The sequence below is a fragment of the Monodelphis domestica genome, chromosome 6 (genome assembly GCF_027887165.1).
Source record: "Monodelphis domestica isolate mMonDom1 chromosome 6, mMonDom1.pri, whole genome shotgun sequence".
Lineage (NCBI taxonomy): Eukaryota > Metazoa > Chordata > Mammalia > Didelphimorphia > Didelphidae > Monodelphis > Monodelphis domestica.
Genome location: NC_077232.1, coordinates 78,114,139 through 78,133,640, shown reverse-complemented (window position 1 = coordinate 78,133,640; position 19,502 = coordinate 78,114,139). Strand labels below are relative to the sequence as shown.

Below are 19,502 nucleotides of genomic sequence, written 5' to 3'. Positions count from 1 at the left end.
TAGATAGATGACACAAACAGAGAAGGAAGGAAGGAAAGAGATTCAACTTCATCCTGGAAGGGTCAGGTGAAGTCTGATTTAATTTCTTTTATATGTGAGAAAACTGATGTTCAGATAAATAACTTAGATTTGTTTGCTTTGTTTGAGAACTTGGGTTTTATGGCCCACCTGGTCTGAAAAGGATCTGAATTGGCCAATAAAATTAAATTTATACTTTAATGTTTTAAATTTCCTAGGACACAAAATTAAACATACTTTAAAATACCAAAAAATAAGGGAAAAACAGCCAAGATCACCTGAAAATAGCAAAGAACCCTGCAGATCTCAGCAGGCACCTGAGATAAGTGGGTATTGAAGCTGGCACTGAGCTTCCCAAAAGTTGTTCAAGAAAGGGAAGCCCTGCTAATCACAGTTTCTATCATCTAACCAAAACAGGTACAATTTTTTAAAAGGAGCTTGTGAACTTTTTTTTTTAACCCTTACTTTCTGTCTTAGAATCAATACTGTGTATTGGTTCCAAGGCAGAAGAGTGGTAAGGGCTAGGCAATGGGGGTCAAGTGACTTGCCCAGGTAACACAGCTAGGAAGTATCTGAGGCCACATTTGAAACCAGGACCTCTCATTTGTAGTCCTGGTTCTCTGTTCTGAACCATGTAGCTGCTCCCTAGCTTGTAAACTTTTTGACAGAAACTAAACAGAGGAAATTAGCTCTTGTTCTCACAAGATCCTAGGATCTAGGACCAGGAATGATGACCTCTCCCCCTCCATTTTGCAAAGGAGCAGACAGGCCCCAGGAGAAGCAATTTGTCTAAGATCATATAGAAGTGAGGCACCAGTACAGTGTAAAGAGCTATAGATAGATTCAGTCTGAGGACGTTGGTTCAAATCCCCCTGACTGTGTGACCTCGGATGAGTCCCTTTCCTCTGTGGACCTATGAAATTTATAAAATGAGAAGTTTGGCCTAGATGATGTCCCAGGTTGCTTCCAGGCCTAAATCCCCTGTTATATCAATGGTAGGTAACAGAACCCAAATAGGAACCAAAGTCATAGTCATGGACTTGGCAATAGAAGGGACCTTAGAGACTGTCTTGTGCAAGTGCCTCATTCTACTGATGAGAAAGATGAGATCTGGACACAGGTTCGGTGACTTGCCTGAGCTCACATAGCAAGCAAGTGGGAGAGCTGAGATTTAAACCAAGGCCTCTGATGCCAAACTGGGCTCATCCCATGATCCTGACAAGTATCTAGAGACATCTTGGACTGGAAGGTAGACCAACCTAGTTCTCCAAAGACTCTGCTTTAGTTGTGATCTCTCCATGTCTGCAAGTGCAATTGATAAAGCCTGAAGCAGTGCTTTTTGACACAACATGTCTATGGGGAGAGGAGGGAAAGCATTTTGTAAAAAAGCATTCCTGATGTCTGCCATACATTTCCTTCCCCAAAATCAGCTGTATTCCAGCAGTTGCTGCCTTGTGTTCTCCAAGCCAGGTGGTGCAGCAGTCTGCACCAAAACATGATGAAACCAATTTGTTTTAGCCCTTCCTGTCCACCCATGTAGCCATCATCCTTAGCACTGTCCTCAAAGACAGAGAGACAAAGGGCAGAGAGAAGTTAAGTCTGGCATTGGTACAAATGGCTTCAAGAGTCAGATGAGTCATCTACAAAAGGTTCCAGTCCTGCAGATACTTAGAGAATTATTGAGGGTCACCAGGTGGGACAAGATGTGGAAGCAGAGCAACACATCTTAAGTGCTTTGAGAATCAGTGTGAATGTATAAGTTTGGAGGGTAGCTATGGGTGGGTACAGAAATCTATGGCAGACTCAGAGTCTCAAAAAAAAGCTAATATTTATATAACTTTAAAGATTGCTGAACACTTTACAAATATCTCATCCTTTCCACAATCATGGGAGGTAGGTGTTATTACACATTCTTAGAACCATAAACTGAGAGGAGATTTCTGTGCATGTTCTTTGATGGAGACTTGAGCCATTGAGTCAGAAGAGAGAAACATGGTGGCCCCATTCAGCTACAACCATTTACAGAAGCATTTTTTCTTTAAAATAATATAAATACAACCAACCAGCCCACATTTCACCACTGAACTGCAAGTGTATAGTGGTGATTGTGTCCAGTGCTCAGCTGCAGTTGAGATGCCTGGGATTCTTTTTATTCTCTCCTCAGCTGAAATATTGATCATCTTAAAAAAAATAAAGTATCAAATAGTAAAAACATAAATGAAAACAATTTAACTCTATTCCACCAACACTACTATGTGAAAACCACTGGACGGTGGACTGAAAATGCAAAGAATTTTTTTTTTTAGCAATCTTTGTCACAGACATCCCTTGTGTTAAATTTTATCGTGGTAGGATTGACTATTAAATTGGTGGTCGCCAGGGATTTAATTACTAAATCCCAAAATGAATTACTCAAGTAAATAGAATTATGATAGTGTATTTTACAATAGAGAGAAGATATTAAGGAAGAGAAAAAAGGGAAGAGAAGGAGAGAGAGCTCTGGCTTCCTCATAGCCAGGTAGAAATTCTAAGCCCCAGCCAGGGGAAAAGAATCTCAAGATGATGGTCCTTTCTCAGAAGTTCTCACCTCCAGAAAGGCAAGGAAACTAAGTCAGCCTTTCACACTCACCACTGTGACCATCTAAACGGAAAGCATTCTGAGGTCTCCTGCATGAGCTCCTTCAGGGGTCCAGTTCCACAGCCAAGTCTCTTCACTCTAACTCAGAGTGTCTGTCTTCTAGTGTCTCCTCAAGTGTCTCTTCTTCACTCCAAGTCTGAGGTCTGTCTTCCAGTTTCTCAAGTGTGTCTTCCAGTCCAATTCCAAGTGACTGATCTGTTCCAGTCTAACTCCAAGTGACTGAATCAAATCCATCCTTGTATGCCTCTGTTTCCTCTATTTAAAGACCTTTTTCTCTTGTGTCACCTCCCCTAAATTTTTACCTCTACCAATCACAGCAGACGGTCCTCTCCAGGACTGCCCACTCAATGTATGAAATGGGTGTCACACCTTTTGTAGTTAGTTAACACCTTTTTTGGTTATTTAACACTTTTTGTAGTTAGTTAATACCTGTTTTGGTTAGTTAACACCTTTTTATAGTTAAAATGGGTAGATCTACTTTAAATACTGAGTTAACACTTTTGGGGATGAAAATCTAAAAATAGACAGGGGATTACAATTTAATCTTCACAATAAAGGAAGAATTAAGTACCTTCATTATCACAATCTAGAGATAGCCAAATCGAGTCTTCACACTTGGCAAGGGAGTGGGTTTTCCCTCATTATAGGTGTTTGGGTGTTCAAGCAAAGTCAGGATGACCATTAATTAAATGAGTGGTTTTTGTTTTTAATAAAAAAAAACACCTTATCTTCCATCTTACAATTAATACTTGGTATTGGTTCCAAAGCAGAAAAGCAGTAAGGTCTAAGCAACTGCAGTTATGTCACCTACCTAGGGTAGGAAGTGTCTGAGGTCAAATTTGAACCCAAGACCTCCCATCTCTGGGCCTGGCTTAATCTATTGAGCCACCTAGCTGCTCCTTACATCTTTTTATTTTTTATTTTATTATTATTATTTTCTTAAAAACACTTACCTTCCCTCTTAGAATCAATACTGTGTATTGGTTCCAAGGCAGAAGAGTGGTAAGGGCTAGGCAATGGGGGTCAAGTGACTTGCCCAGGGTCACAGAGCTGGGAAGTATGAGGTCAGATTTGAACCCAGGACCTCCTGTCTCTCAATCCATTGAGCTACCCAGCTGCCCCCCATACATCTGATTTTAGAAGAGATTTTTCAGGTATTAGTCAGATCCAGGCTTCTGATCCATGCCCAGAGTTCTTTCCACTTCGCCATAATGGGATTAGAGTGAAGCATTTCTAAATTCCCTTCCAGCTCTCAATTTGATGGTCCTACATATATCTAAGGGCTTAAATGCTGCTCTTGCATCAGAAAAGCATCTAGAAAGACAGAATGGTAGGATGAATGATACTCAAATGACATCTGTTCCTAAGGGCATCAAAGGAAAAACTCTAAAGCTATAATTATGTATACATATAATTACATATGACACTAATGCTATAATCCCAATAGTAGCACCTATTTCCATATTGGTTTATAATTTACAAAACACTTTTCCCCCTGTAAGGTACCTAAGAGATTGTATAAATATTATTATTCCCCTTCTACAAATAAGAACCTTGAGGGTTTGGGGTTTTTTACCCATCCTTTCCATCTTGATTTCAATGCTGTGTGTTGGTTCCAAAGCAAAAGAGTGGTAAGGGATTTGCCCAGGTCACCCAGCTAGGTGGTATCTGAGGCCATTTAAACCCAAGACCTTCAATCTCTAGGCCTGGCTGTCAATTGGCTGAGCCACCCCACTGCCCTGACCCTGAGTTTTAAAGAAAAGAAATTCCTTGACCAAGACCACCTAGTCACTAAATGGAAGAGCTAGCAACCTGAAACCAGGTTATATAGATGCCAGTACCATGACTTCCCATTGAATCTATCCCAGTATTGCAGAGCATGGCACTTGTCTAATTCAAATCCAGGGGTTTTCTAAAGATAATAAAAGGAGCAGCCACAGTAGAATAAATCAGTCAGCATTAATAATGTGTCTTACATTCCTGGCCTACAAAGCAGACATTCTGTCTCCCCTACAAAGCCAATGCTCTGGCCTTTCATTCTTGTAGCTACCCAAGATAAAATGTTTTGGGAGAAAGATCCAATTCAACTCAACAGACACTTATGAAGATTTATTGCCAGCCATAGCCATTGTTTGGGCGATGGGGAAGATGCAGAAATGAAATAAGACCTAATCTCGATATGAATCCATGGCTATGGGTCACCCATCTGATGAGTCTCCCGTTCTATAGCGAGGCTTAAGTAGAAAGAGAAATATTTTTTGTTCAACGAAATCGATAAGCGTATAATTTAGACGAGCATTAAAATAGCCAGTAGATACATCTTGAGGAAGGATTTTGCAAATGTAGTTTCTCCCCTGTTTGGAGGACAAGGAGGAGAGTGAAATAATGTCCTAGACGTGTCTGTGTCAGGTAGACCTGTGCTATTCCTGAGGTGGCACATAGACTCTGTTCTCACTCTGCCAACCTGCACCTAGGGGAGACAGAATGTCTGTTTTGTAGGCCAGGAATATAAGATACTTTATTAAGCTGACCAATTTATTCTACTGTGGCTGCTCCTTTTATCATCTTTAGATATCCATGTCTTTGAATTAGATAGGTTGCATACTCTGGCAGGTCAGATCCCTAGAGTATAACGGGTTATATTTCCCCCAAAGAGTCCTAGGGGAACCCTAGGTAGGGGGAAGGATGTGGGGACAAGGTGGTATTTTCTCTTTCTCAGGAACCCCTGTCCAGTTTGTTACCCCCAATATCAATAAATCAAATAATCTCCCAATAATACCAGTAAATACAGTTATTCCTTCCCCTTAGAGACTTTCCCCATTGCAGTTTCAATATATCATGGGTCAGCATAAGAAATTAAATGGGGATTTTGGGGGAGCTTTGTGGAAGCCACAGATGGCATGTGAAGGCCATCATACAATACAGAAAAAGTTTAGAAACCAGAAATGCATAATACATGTATGGTATTATATAATATCAATATATTTTATCTTTAAATACCAAAAATATACATAGTAAACACTCTGTAAATGAAAAAAAAATTTAGAACTTCTGTGCTACAAAGGGAAAACCAAAAAAATTTACATGGATTTTGCAGATCTTGGGAATGCCATGTCCCTAACCCCAGGGATGTGGAAGTATCTCCTCAATATCAGTTGACCATTTATCATCAGTTAGCTTTTAGGCAGAGTCAGTCATTGAAAAGGTACAATGGTCTCCCGGTGAGCACACTCTCCTTTACAACCATTGTTGTTGTTCATCCTTTGTTTTCAAGGATGCCCAATGATGTCACAAAGGTGATATCTTGACTTGAACAAGAATTGGATTTAAGTGAGGCAGAGTTGTTCAAAGTTGTTGGCCTCATTCTCTTTCAGAGTCATTGAATTCTAGTGGCAAGACACAAGTCAAGATGACTGGTGATGGCCCAGGATACAGTAGATAACCTTGATGTCTTCAATGTCTGACCAAGCTCTAAGAGCTCCACAGTACCTCCTTCAACTGACTTTGTGGCCATTTTGGAACAAATTGCTCTCATGTACCCATTTGGTGGGGGAAGTCTTCACATGCTTGGGGTAGACATCTAACTCACTTGAGGGTTTGAGGCTCTCAACCTGGTTTAGCCTGTTTACCTGTATTTTTTTTTCTGGTGTATTTATTTTACTGTGTTTGTTTGTTTGTTTGTTTTTAAACAAGTGTTTTACTGGTGTGTGGCCATTGCTCACACTACAGTTTCTTGGAGCCACAGGTGAGCGTTGGGTGACAAGTGAACACTAAAGGAAGAGGAGTCATCCTGAAAAAGACTCAGCAAGCCCTCACACCAAAAGTGCAAGTGTTCCCTAAACATCCATTCTCCCCCTGTCATACCACAGCCCTTGGGGAGAGTCGGTTCAAATTCAAAGTGGTTCCTGTCCACAAAGTTCACTTGGGATATGGAATAGCTGATGAATGAGTCTTTCCTTTGTTTAGAGACTGATATCTCTACTTTCTCTCTTCTCAGTCCCTTTTTAAGCCCTTACAATCTGGCTTCTGACCATATAGTTCCACCAAATCTACTCTCTCCAAAGTTACCAATGATCTCTTAGTGGCCAAATTCAATGGCCTTTTTCTTAATACTCAATCTTCTTGACCTTTTCTGCAATCTTTGGCACTATTGATCTTTTTTTTCCCTTCCTTGATAATCTTTTCTCTCTAGGTTTTTGGACCTTCATAAATCCTGTCTAACTACTTCTCTGTCTCCTTTGCTGGATCCTCCTTCAGATCATACTGTCTAAGTGTAGGTATCCCTCAGGTTCTGCCCTGGGTCCTCCTCTCTTCTCCCTCTTTACAACTGGTTTGGTTTTACAAATGGATGGTTTCATCCATTCCCATGGGATTCATTACCATCTCCATACTCTCAGCAATACAATGATCCAGGACAATTCTAAGGAACTGATGACAAAGAATGCTCTCCACCTCCTGAGAAAGAACTGTTGGAGTTGGAAGGCAGACAAGGCATACTATTTTTCACTTTAATTTATTTATGTTTTTATTTTGGGGTTTTTGTTTTGTGCAAGTATTCTCTTACAACAATGGCCAATATATAATATATAAGTATGTTTAGCTTGAATAATATGGGGGGGGGAGAAATGTTTATTGATTGATTGATAGGTCCACTCACCACCAGTTGCTTCTCAGGGATGATTCCCTACCAGATTTGACTGCTTTGACTAGTATGGACTCTACTGGACTTATGGTTATAGCCTGTTCCATTTATCTATGACATTCACTTGTTTTAGATCAGGAAGAATAAATACAACAGAGAGAAATAAAAGCTTCACCATGCATTCACCTCCAGTTGGCACTTACTACCTCTCCCCACAATATACTGTCTGCCATTTCTTCCTCCCCATCACTTGAAATCTCTTGGGGAAGAGAAATCAAGTTGGTCAGTCCAAGCCTTTTGCGGGTAAACTCATTTCCAGCTCTACAACTTTTTAAAAGACTTTCTGTCACAATGCAGTGAGCCAGGATGAACCACAGGACATCTGCATGTGTTGTGAAGTGGAGAGAGGAAGTGCACCTCCATCACACATTTAGAAAAACAAGATTACAAAAATGTTATGTTGCCCGATAGCACCCAGAGGATATCACTGATGCTCTAAAAACTGGCTCCTAATTGGCCAATCCCACTATTACATGCCCATACTTCAATCATCCAGGATTTTAATCTATGGGATATTCATTCCATCAAAATGAATGTGGCTGTTTCACTCCTTAGTTCTATGAGTATTGTCAGATAATTTTAGGGTTGTGACTTTAAATCTAGATTTAAATGGTCGCCAAATAAAATTCCCAAGTCAGTCTGGAAATTTATGGTAATTTAATTAATATAGAAGGAAGGAATTTAAGAAGAAGGAAAGAGGATATAGGATTTCTCCTACCTGGCCTATGCCAGGGGGAGTTTTAAACTCCCCACCTCTAGGTCTCTGAAGAAAATTAGAGGCTTTTGAGAGGAAAAAGTTGGAAAGTAAAGGAGGAAAATTCAGCCAGAAACTCACCACCATTGAACTGGACAATAGCTTGTAGCCACACTAAGATGCAGAAAGGCTCAGCATGCAGCTCATAGCTAACTCTCCACCACCAATCAGGGAAAGAGAGAGAGAGTGTCCTTGAGGGATGAAAAATCTCAAATATATAGACCTTTCATCCTTGTGTCTCCTTCTCCAAATTTTCACATCTACCAATCACATTAAAGGCTTTTTCTCCAGGACTGCCCATACTTTTAGTTCTGTGAACCTTAAAAATTCCCAGACCCTACTTCATAAGATTGGATTAAGACCATTCCACATTTGGGCAGTGAACTCTACTTAGATTAGGAATGTGAGAACTCACCTACTTAAGTCTGCCCTAGGGGAAGATAAAGTTGTAAACTCTTTTCTGAACATTGAAAAATACTTTAAACCCATACTTAAGCTATGCCTATTTTAGTACTAATACAAAAAGGGTGCTAAGTACCTATAAAGGTCAAGCAACTTGTGAACTTACAAGGAGCAAAGAGGTGAAAACTTACTCAGAGATTCTAGTCTACTCAGGTGTGAACTAAGAATGATCTGTCCTTTGAAAAACATCTACTGTGATTGTAGATGTAAGGACTTAGGGGAGGTGACATAGGAGAAAATGCTCTTTAAATAGGAGCTCAGATAGGAGCTCAAGGGACATTCTGAAACATTCAGTTTGAGGATTGAGCTGAGATGGAGCTGGTCTGGTGTCACTAGAATCCTTGCTTGGACAGATCTTGTGATGAGTGATTAAGGACTGACTGATCTTTTCTCTTAGGGCTTAGGCCTGGGTTGGCCAGGACTGGCCAGGGCCAGCTTATCCTTTTCTCATTATTCTCCTTTTTCTCTCTTTCTCTCCTTTTCTTTAATTCCTCATTTGTATTAATTAAAATCTCTATAAAACCCAGCTGACTTGGGTATATTTGAATAATTGGGAATATTTCCCTGGCAACCACCTTATATTTGATTTAAAAACAAAACACTGTAGTGAAAACATATTTCCTGCGGTCACAACTTACTCATCCACTCTTTATATCTATCACAATTTATATCTTCCACTATTTTAATCACTACAGTTTATGACACCCAACCATTTTAACTATTACAGTTTATGGCTCCCACTCTTTTAAATCTTACAGTTCTCACCTTCTTTGATTTGATTATATCTTTAGAGTTACTTAACATTTCTTTGTTAAGTTCACCTTTTGTGAGTTACTTGACCTTTTTGTGATTAATTTAACCTTTATAGTTACTTAACACCTTTTTGTATTAGATCTAAAAATAGACTTAGCTTAAAGTTCTAGCTTCACTATAAGGTGAGAACTAAGTGCCTTCATTGTTCAATCAGGTGATTACAATTTTGTCTTCCCCTAAAGTATAGTCTAAGTAGGGTGGAGTAGTTTTTAAAGTTCACAATCCCCCCCATGATGATCATTGGGAAACTAGTCTCCCCATTGATCATTTAACATAATCATCTTGTAGTCCTAAAGTACTTCTAACTATAGATGTATACAATATTCAATTTCTAAGAGGAAATTACAATAGTTAGGGAGGAATAGAAAAGAGAGAAAGCAAAACCAATATTTTGCTAGGCGCATTGACAAAAAGTCAAATTAGGGGCAGTCCCCTTTGGCATAAAAGTGTACATTTACAATAAATGTTCAATCAAACTTCAGTTCAATCAACCACACCCACAGTTCATTCTTGATCTTCTTGATGTAGTGTAGGTTTTCTGGCATCTTTCTGCAACAGTTCGTTCTCTGGGTTTAGGAGTTAGCAAGCTTCTTCCTTGAAGATCTTTCTCGAACAAAAATTCAAAATCTTGGATTTTTATTAAAATACAACACCCCCCCCCCCAAGTGTGTGTTAAAAAACATCCAGTTCAGCTCAGGATGCAATGTTGAGTTATGGGGTTGTATGAATCAATTATCAAAAGAAGAGAAAAACAAACAAAAAAAACATAAGGAAAGGGAAAAAATGGAAAGAAAAAAATTCAAAATAGGCCCTTATTTGGGTTTAATAAATTTCTAACAAGCCCTTTTATAGGTCCAATTTAAAATAGTTTCTATCCCACAAGTCTGTAGGACAGAATGCAGTAATATTTCACTTACCCATTTGCAGTCAAGACTACAGGAAGTTGCCATACTATAAGAAGAAAAGGAACTAGAATTTTATTTTGATAGGGAAGTGTCATTTCCTGGTCTTATTTTTTGTCATTCTAATTAAGGTGGAGTAGTTTTTAAAGTTCACAGTATCCAGAAAAATTCAAGCCATGGTGATAAATGTCTCCCAATTTAGCTAGGCTGGTTTCTAGATGAGAGACATATAAGATAAACCCAAGAACCTTCCAGAGTTTGACCTCTGCTATCATAATCTTGGAGAGTTCAGAGTTACTTTCACACCATAGAAAAGCCCAGGAGTAGGGTTTCAGTGGAGGCAAGTAGGAAATAATTATCTAGGGCAGATTTTTCCAACATTGGAAACAAGGTACAAGACCTTTTGAGAAGAGTTAAGGTATCATAAAACAATGGCTGATCTAAAATGGTAGGTGAGGGGACAGCTGAGTAGCTCAGTGGATTGAGAGTTAGGCCTAGAGACAGGAAGTCCTAGGTTCAAATCTGGTCTCAGACACTTCCCAGCTGTGTGACTCTGGGCAAGTCACTTAACTCCCATTGCCTAACCTTTACCATTTTTCTGCCTTGGAACCAAGACACAGTATTGATTCTAAGATGGAAGGTGAGGGTTTAAATAAACAAAAACCACAAATAAATAAATAAAACAATGACCAACAAGATGGGGATTTGTTTCTATAAATTTGTTATAAGGGTTACTTTTTCTTTCCTGGAGATTGGGGAGTAGGATGGGAGGGAGAGAATATGAAGGCCTGTTTTTTTTGTCTGTTTTTTTAACCCTTACTTTCTATCTTATAACCAGGAATAATAATAAACAACATTAACATATGATGTATTAATTAATGATAAGTTATATATTAGTAATAATTAGTTGATAGTATTAATTAGTTTATATATCATATGCAATAATATATAATAAATATCATCCATACTAAGTATCATTTCTAATGCAGACGAGTGGTAAGGGCTAGCCAGTTAGGATTAAGTGACTTGCTCAGGGACACACAACTAGGAAGAATCTTAGGTTATATTTGAACCTAAAATCTCCAGTGTTTAAGCCTGGCTATCCAGATGCCCCAGGAATGTACTGTTTTATAGCCCTGTGGATATAAGTCCAAACTGCTCTCCAGAATGGTGGAACCAGTTCACAACTCCCCCCAACAGTGCATTAATGTCTCAATTTCCCTACATCCCCTCCATCTTTTGTCATTTTCCTTTTCTGTCTTAATAGCCAGTCTGATAGGTGTGAGGTGGTACCTCAGAGTTGTTTAATTTGCATTTCTCTAATAAATAGTAGGGGTGTATGGGGTGCTCAGGGAGGAGTAGTACCTCTGGTATGGAGGGCTTGTTGTGCCCTCCTAGGGCAGTTCTCCAGACTCTGACCCCCACCTGACACCCAGCTCTCACTTGTGGCTCCCAGTAGCTGCTAGCATGTGGCAGCGGCCACACCCCAGGCAATGGCTTTGACAGGCCGGCCAAACCTTGTGAGGGTAGCCATCAGGTCGTCGACCCCTGGTGAACCAGGGCTTTGCTCACCCAGCATGTGAAGACTGCTTTGGCTGAACAGACGGAAGAAACCAATAAGAAGGTTCAACGGCTGAGATGGCGATGCAGCAAGGCACTGTGGAGTGCTCAGGGCATGTTGGAGCACAAAGGACAACACAGCCACGGCCAACCAGTGCAGCTGAGGAAGTCTCCAGGTGTAACGACTTTTCGTGCCACTGGGCCCAGGCTTCCAATGCCGAGAGAGTGGGACTGTCTCTGTGCACCCACTTTTCCACTTAAATCTCCTTCACACACAAGTGTTTTTGTGCACACTCATCTATCATAGATGAAAACGCACAAAGACAATCGTCATCCTCGGTTACCAAGAGACTACTACTACTACTACTAGTGATTTAGAGCATTTTTATATGATTATAGAGAGGTTTAATTATTTTGTCTAATTGCCTGTTTACATTGGAGAATGACTTGTATTCTTATGCATTTGAACTCATTTCTCTCTGTATTTGAGAAATAAGGTCTTTACTATGGAATTGTTAAAAATGTTTCTCATTTTTTTTCTGATTGCATATGTAAAATCTATATGAGATTGCTTGCTTTGGGTAATGGGCAAAGAATTTCAGATTCAATTTTTTTTTAATGTTAACTGTTTTTTACACATAATCAGAGAAAAATGTGATTTAATTAAAACAGTTTTCCCACCATTATGATTACTATGTATTACCTTCTGCCTTATTTCCCCCTCTGTTTATACTATCCTCTTTCCTTTTATTTTGTCCATCCTTAAAAGTGTTGGGTTTCTGACACCACCTCCACCATTTGCCCTCTCTTCTTTCAGCCCCACCATACTCCCTTCTCTTATCCCCTTCCCCTCCTACTTTCTTGTAGGATAAGATAGATTTCTATACCCCACTGAATGTGCATGCTATTCCTTCTTTGAGCCAAGTCTAATGAGAATAAGGTTCAATGGTGATAACATGATTTGATGGGGATATTATTGGGGATGTTGACTTTAAATAATCACTCTATTGCAAATAATAATAATATGGAAATAGTTTTTGAACAATGATATATGTAAAACCCAGTAGAATTGCTTCTTGGCTCCAAGGGGGGCGGGGAGGGAAGAGGGGAGGAAAAGAATATGAATCATGTAACCATGAAAAAAATTCTAAATTAATTAATTAAATTTAAAAAAAAATAAGGTTCAATGGGCTTCCCCTACCAACTTCCCCATCTTTCTTTCCACTATAAAAGCTCTTTCATTTAGGATAATTTACCCCCATTCCACATGTCCCTTCTCTGGATGTTCTTCTTTCTTACCCCTTAATTTTGTTGTATTTTTAAAAAAGAGAAAGTGTCCTTTCCTGATGGATAAATACTAGAAGGAATCCAATGGAGAAGCTAAACAGATACAATCAAAGATGATTAAAGATGACTTAAGCACATGAAATGCATAAACCTGAAGTGTATGTGTAAAGAATTTTTTCCAGAGAAAATCAGAAACTTTTAACAAGTAAAAACAGTCTTTTTCAAAAGCCATATCTATAACATCAAAAAGATTGCTTGAAAACAAACCAACGACAACAACAAATTTTAAAAATAAAACAAAAACAAACAAAAAGGAGAGAAATATCTGGAAATTTTAATGTAACTAACAAAGTGTCCATGTGAAATTTGGGAACCCCAAGTTTTCCCTTGTCCCTTGGGAAAATACCTTTAGGGAGGTCCCAGATTGACCCCACTTCAGACTGAACAATAGACCTTAAAGTACTTAATGATCCCAGTTTAGTTTAGACTAGTAAATAGAATCCAAAGTTAAGTACCCTTTTTGTCTAAGAAGCTTCTCCCATTATATCAGAGTCCTCTCCCTGGAAGGCCAGTAGTTAGCTGGATTCTTTCTTTAATATCCATTGTAAAGCATCAGCCTCTCCCTGATAATCTTATTTTGATGTTTGCATTTTCTTGTAGCCGTTGTAAAGCCAATCAATTGCATTTCCCTTTCCTTAGTTCCCTCAAAAGTAACATCAGTCCCCAAGTTCTTTGGAGAATCAGCTCTCTCAGTGGTTCTCTCAGAGACACAGTTCCCAGAGTCGCTGAGCCCTTGGCTCTGTTGATTCTTGGGCACTTGGCTGTGTGGCCGCCAGATATTGACAACTGTCTCTTTCCTGATTCAAGACTGGGTTTTACTGACTACTTTAGTGGTTCTGTGTTTCTCCAGGTTGACAAAAGTAACAAGAAAATAAAATTTTAAAAGAACTTCTTGCTTCTTGTATGGTTGCTTATGGAATTGTTAAGTATCAAAAAATGCTCTCATTATATAAGGAAAATGTTGATGTTATTTGTAGCAACTAAAATTCTCCATGGTAGGAGGGGGAATCATGGGTTCTCTATCATCTCTTGAAACTTTCATATTTAATGAATAATTTTTGAAAAGAATGAATATGATACATTCATCAACCTTCCTCAAATCTTTACTCTGATCTAAAAAGGTAGGTGAGGGGACAGTTGAGTAGCTCAGTGGATTGAGAGTCAGGCCTAGAGATGGGTTCAAAACTGGCCTCAGACACTTCCTAGCTGTGTGACCCTGGGCAAGTCACTTAACCCCCATTGCCTAGCCCTTACCACTCTTCTGCCTTGGAAACAATATACAGTATTGATTCCAAGATGAAAGGTAAGGGTTTTTTAAATAAAAAAGAAAGAAAATGGTAGGTGATGTGGAATGGAGAAGTTAAATCTCTGTGTAATGAATTAGCAAAATAAAGTTTTTGATGTGCTTCTCAGAAACAAATAGAAGACAGTAAAGACAAGTTTGCTTATCATTTGATTGTTCTATTCTAATTTTATTTAAATGGCCTAGATATTTCTAAACATAAAAGAATAAGGAGCTCAATGTGCTATGCCATGAGCAAATAAGATACAAATGGTCTTACTTCTTGGGAACAAATCTGGGTAATTGAGGACATGTTGGTTGGCACATTGAAACAAACATTTGAACTTAAAACTTTTGTGGTTTTGGCTACAGCTGAATAAAGATTTTCCCATTTTATCAAAGGAAGCAATAACATTTTACCACAATTCAGAACTTTTATCTTATTTGTGTGAAACAAGGTTTCTTACTGTAGCTATTATGAAAGCAAAAATCTCAAAAATATCTGAAGAAAGGATTCCTAGTAGCAGCACCACATTTTAGGGAGCTTTGGGCAGAAAAACAAGGTCTTCTATCACATTAAAATATTGTTATTGCAATTATTTTGTAAGTTATAAATGTAAATATTGTGTAGTTTATGGATGAATAAACTGTTATTTTTATTTTTGTTTTAGATTTGTATGTCATAAAATTGTAATCAATTGTCAATTTTAATAAAATATAGATAAAATTACAGATTATTTTTTTAAAAGAGTGGGGAGAATTATTTTTTATAAAAAGCATATATACACACAGATAGACACATATCATTTAACTGTTTGCATGGCTGGCTCCCTCCACATCCTGTGGTGTCCTTGAAAACTGAGACTATTTTTGGCCATCTTCAGTGACTGGCAAGCAAAACTATTAATAAAAGCTTGTTGATTGAAGTTTCCTGTAAAATATGGGGTTCTAGGGGCAGCTAAGTGTTTCAATTGATTTAAAACAAGGCTTAGAGCTAGGAGTTCCTGGGTTCAAATATGACCTCAGACACTTCTCAACTGTGGGTTTAAAAAAAAAAAATCCTTACCTTCTGTCTTAGAATTAATACTGTATATTAGTTTCAAGTCAGAAGAGTGGTTAGGGCTAGGCAATGGGGGTTAAGTGACTTGCCCAGGGTCACATAGCTAGGAATCTGAGGTCATATTTGAACCTAGGACCTCCCATGTGTAGGCCTGGTTCTCAATCCACTGAGATACCCAGCTGTCCCAGTAAGGATTTTTAAAAATAAAAATAAAATAAAATGAAGGGTTCTGACCTCATGATTTGTTTTTGTTTAATAATCCATTTTTATTTTTTTCCAGATTACCATGTCAACATAGTTTTAAAAAATATTTGCTTTCTGACATTTTGCAATCCATGTTCTCTCCTCACCTCTTTCCTTTTCCTCCCTTCCCCAGAAGACAGGCAATATGACATATATTATCTATATATTTATTATAAAATATGCATTTGACCTCATGATTTAGAAAGTTAATTTTGGCTCTATGAAATATAAGAGCACAAAAACTGACCATGTATTAGGGCATAAAAACATTGCAAACAAGTGCAAAAGAGCAGAAATATAAGAGAAGTATTGCTGAAGCACTGTTTCCTCAACTAATCAGGGTGGTATAGAGTGGGGAGTCTTATTTTCTCTATTTTACCAATGAGGAAACAGAACCAGAAAGATTGATTCACTTTCTCAGAGATACTCAGTGAATATAAGACAAAACTAGAATTCAAAGCCAGGTCTCCAAGTCCACATCCAAATGAAGGAACTGAGAATGTTGAGCCCAGAGAAGGAGAGTCTTGGAAAAAGGAGGGAGGGTGGGATTGGGTGAGTAGAAAGACCTCTGTTATTTGGCCCCAGCAGATAGGTCTGGCAACCATGGGTACCAGTTACAAAGAGGTAGATTTTAGCTCTATGTGAGGAAAAACTTCCTATCAATTCCTGTTGTCCCAAAGTGGAATGAGATGTCTTGGGAGCTGGAAAACCCATTAAAAGAAATGGAAAGTCATAGTTCAAAGGTTCCTCTTTCTACTAAGAAATAATAATGAGAATAGTATTGATTAAATAGAGGAAAACGTACATTTCATCACATTCATACAATTTCTATGTGGTACGATCTTTCTGGATTTTTTTTTTTACTTCTCATCTAGGTTTAATGCATATTTGAAAGAGAATATTACAATATACATCATTTGTCCAAAACATGAATATTAGTATGAATTTCCATCAATAAACAAAAAACAAGGTAGATATCACCTGATGCTTAGGAAAGTTAATTTTGTGCCCATAGCCCTTTCTCCAGTCATTATATTTGTAAGGGAGTGATGGTGAACCTTTTAGAGATAGAATGCTGGGACCCACCGCCACCCCTACCCCATCCTACAGAGACTGCATCCTGTGTCTGTCCCACCTCCCCACCAAGAGTTGGGTATGCCCTGCCCACCCCCTTACCTTGCACAGGGGAGGTAGAAAGCACTCCCATTGGGCTGCTGGGCATAGGGGCAAGAGATGTGAAAAAATGCCATCAGGCATGGTGGAGAGGGGGAAGGGAGTAGCTCTGTCTGAGTCCCTCTACCTTTCTAGTAATGAATTGGGGGGGGGCAGCCATGTGCCCATGGAGAATGCTCTGTGTGCCACCTCTGGCACCCATGCCATAGGTTCACCATCACTGTTATAAGGTCTTTCCCCAATGTGAGTTCTCAGTGTTGAACTAGATAACTTTTCTGATGAAAAGCCCACAGTCATTACATTTATAAGTATTTCCACTGTATATTTCCACTGCAAATTCTTTGACATACAAGCTAATTTCTCAACCTAAAGGCCTTTCTACATCCATTACATTTATAAGTTGTTTTTTTTTCTGGTGTAAATTTTCTGATGACCAATAAAATTCCATCTCAAGAAAAAAAAAACTTTCCACATTGATGACAATAAGAATATGTTGTTCCCATGTGGCATATCTGGTGTTTATGAAGCTGAATTTTGGGGGAGTATGACTGGCCACATTGATTACATAGATGAAATTTCTCTCCAGTATAAATTCTCTTATAATTTCTTAGCTGATCTTTCTGGGAAAATGCCTTTCTACATTCATTACCTAGGCAGCTACTCCTCTGGTTTTCATCCTCAAAAGTAAAAAAAAAAACTTCCAAACTTTCAGTTTGGAGTATCAACCTCATGTCCAAGAGAGACCAAATTCCTGAAAATGTCTACCTCCTTATATAATGGGGGTGGGGGGAGGATCTAGGATTCTCCACTCTGTAAGAAGCCAACTGATATATTCTTGAATCTTAATGATTCCTGGCAGTTCAGGGGTGTTGGTAAATAGGGCTGGCTGCATTGACCTCTATGATATTTTAGATGTGGGATAGGTACAAATGTCAAAAGTTATTGGACTTCCTTTTGGATCAAAAGCAGAGATGCTCTAGACAATCACCTCCAAATGATCAAAAGTAAAAGTGCCTTCTAAATTCAGGAGTTTCCAGATTTCAGGGTTGTGTCTTTTCTAAAAATGTAGCTCAGAATAAAAACCTGGTCAAATGTAGTCAATTGGGCTTTGTTGGAGAGCTAGGCCTCTCCAGGAAGCCTAATGTCATCAGCTCATCTGGCTGCTCAGGCATGATGCTGACTCAGTGAGTTTTGTGGGCCAGTAAACTGTCACTGTTAGTTCTTCACTGTAACTGATCCAAGTCATCTTACTGTTTCTTCCTTCAGATGGATGGACATAGGAATGAATAATGCATTTATTAAGTGCCTACTATATTCAATGCTGAGAGAAGCACCCAGATGGGAAAAGAAATATGACAGTTCCTATCCTAAGGAGCTGCCATTCTAATGGGGAAAGACAACACACATAGGAGGCTTTACCTGGGAAAATCCCATGGTCCTACGGGCTCATTCATAAGCAATGCTTCTTCTTTAATGTTACCACTGATTAAAATCATGGCAGTTTCCTGGTGTTAAACCATTTGACACTGGACTGTCTCCATCCCCACGCAGTAGATATTTAATAGATGTTTATTGCTTTTAAAAAATCTAATTTTATTTTTTATTTTTTTAATTGATTCGTTGGATCTGGGTCTGAAGTGAAATGGTGAGCAAGATGATAGTGGTGTTTTTAGAGTGGGTGGCAGCTGGTTGGCACTGATGTCTTTACAGAGATGGCAGATTTTCATGCCAATGTAAAGTAGCCAAGGGGAAAGGCCGTTGATGGGGGGCAGGGAAGTGGGGAGTGGAAGGAGGCTCAGGTCACATGGATTCCACTCTTGCTGGTAATTCTGCTTCCAAATCTTGGAAAGTCATTTCTCCCTGGGCCTGAATTTCCACATCTGAAAGAGGAGGTTGACCTGGAAGGTCAGTAAGTTCTATTCTAGCCTTAACATTTCATGATTTGGACATTTCTAAATCGGATATGGGCTCTCCCTCCTCCCCTCCCCCCTCCCGTCAAAAGATCAATCATTCTTAGAATCCCTACCCAAATATGATTGAAGTACATTTGACCCAATCGGCAACAAGTATTAACCACCTCTTTTCATTTTCCCGCCCCTTTCACTTCCCCGCCTTGATCTTTCCACCCGGCTTCAGAATTTCCCGCCAACACCCCTCCCCCAACCCGCGCAGAAGCAGCACAAGAAAGCCTCTGGCGCGCTTATCAGCCGCTCGTATGTCTTCTGGGATGTACCAATTTGGAAATAGGGGGGGAATTCTACTCGAGCTTTTCCCAATTCACTTGTAGAAGACTCATTTACCTTGTATGCGTCGGTTTGCCATTTTTCTGCTCTTTTTGCTTCGGCGTTAAATTTATATTCTCCCGTCCTCTTTCCTGGATCGGGATTTAGCGTCTCTTTCTCCCGGCTCCCCTCCTCCTGCGTCCACACCTCTGATGGTATATCCAAGGCTCGCGAGAGGCGGTGGGGGCGGGGCAAAAAGCTTATAAAAAGCCGTTGGAGGTAGTCACCTCTCGCGCGCGAAATCAGTCTGCGCCGGTGCGAGGTCG

General features: G+C 39.2%; 1 long non-coding RNA gene across 1 annotated transcript; it reads right to left on the bottom strand.

Annotated features, from left to right (window-relative positions):
* Window positions 1-237: 237 nt before the first annotated feature.
* On the bottom strand, window positions 238-19,391 carry LOC103095275 (uncharacterized). The gene is made up of 3 exons (XR_469283.3): window positions 19,255-19,391; window positions 5,741-18,834; window positions 238-5,126 (listed from the first exon to the last, which is right to left on the bottom strand). It is a non-coding gene; the product is annotated as an uncharacterized LOC103095275 (long non-coding RNA).
* Window positions 19,392-19,502: the final 111 nt, after the last annotated feature.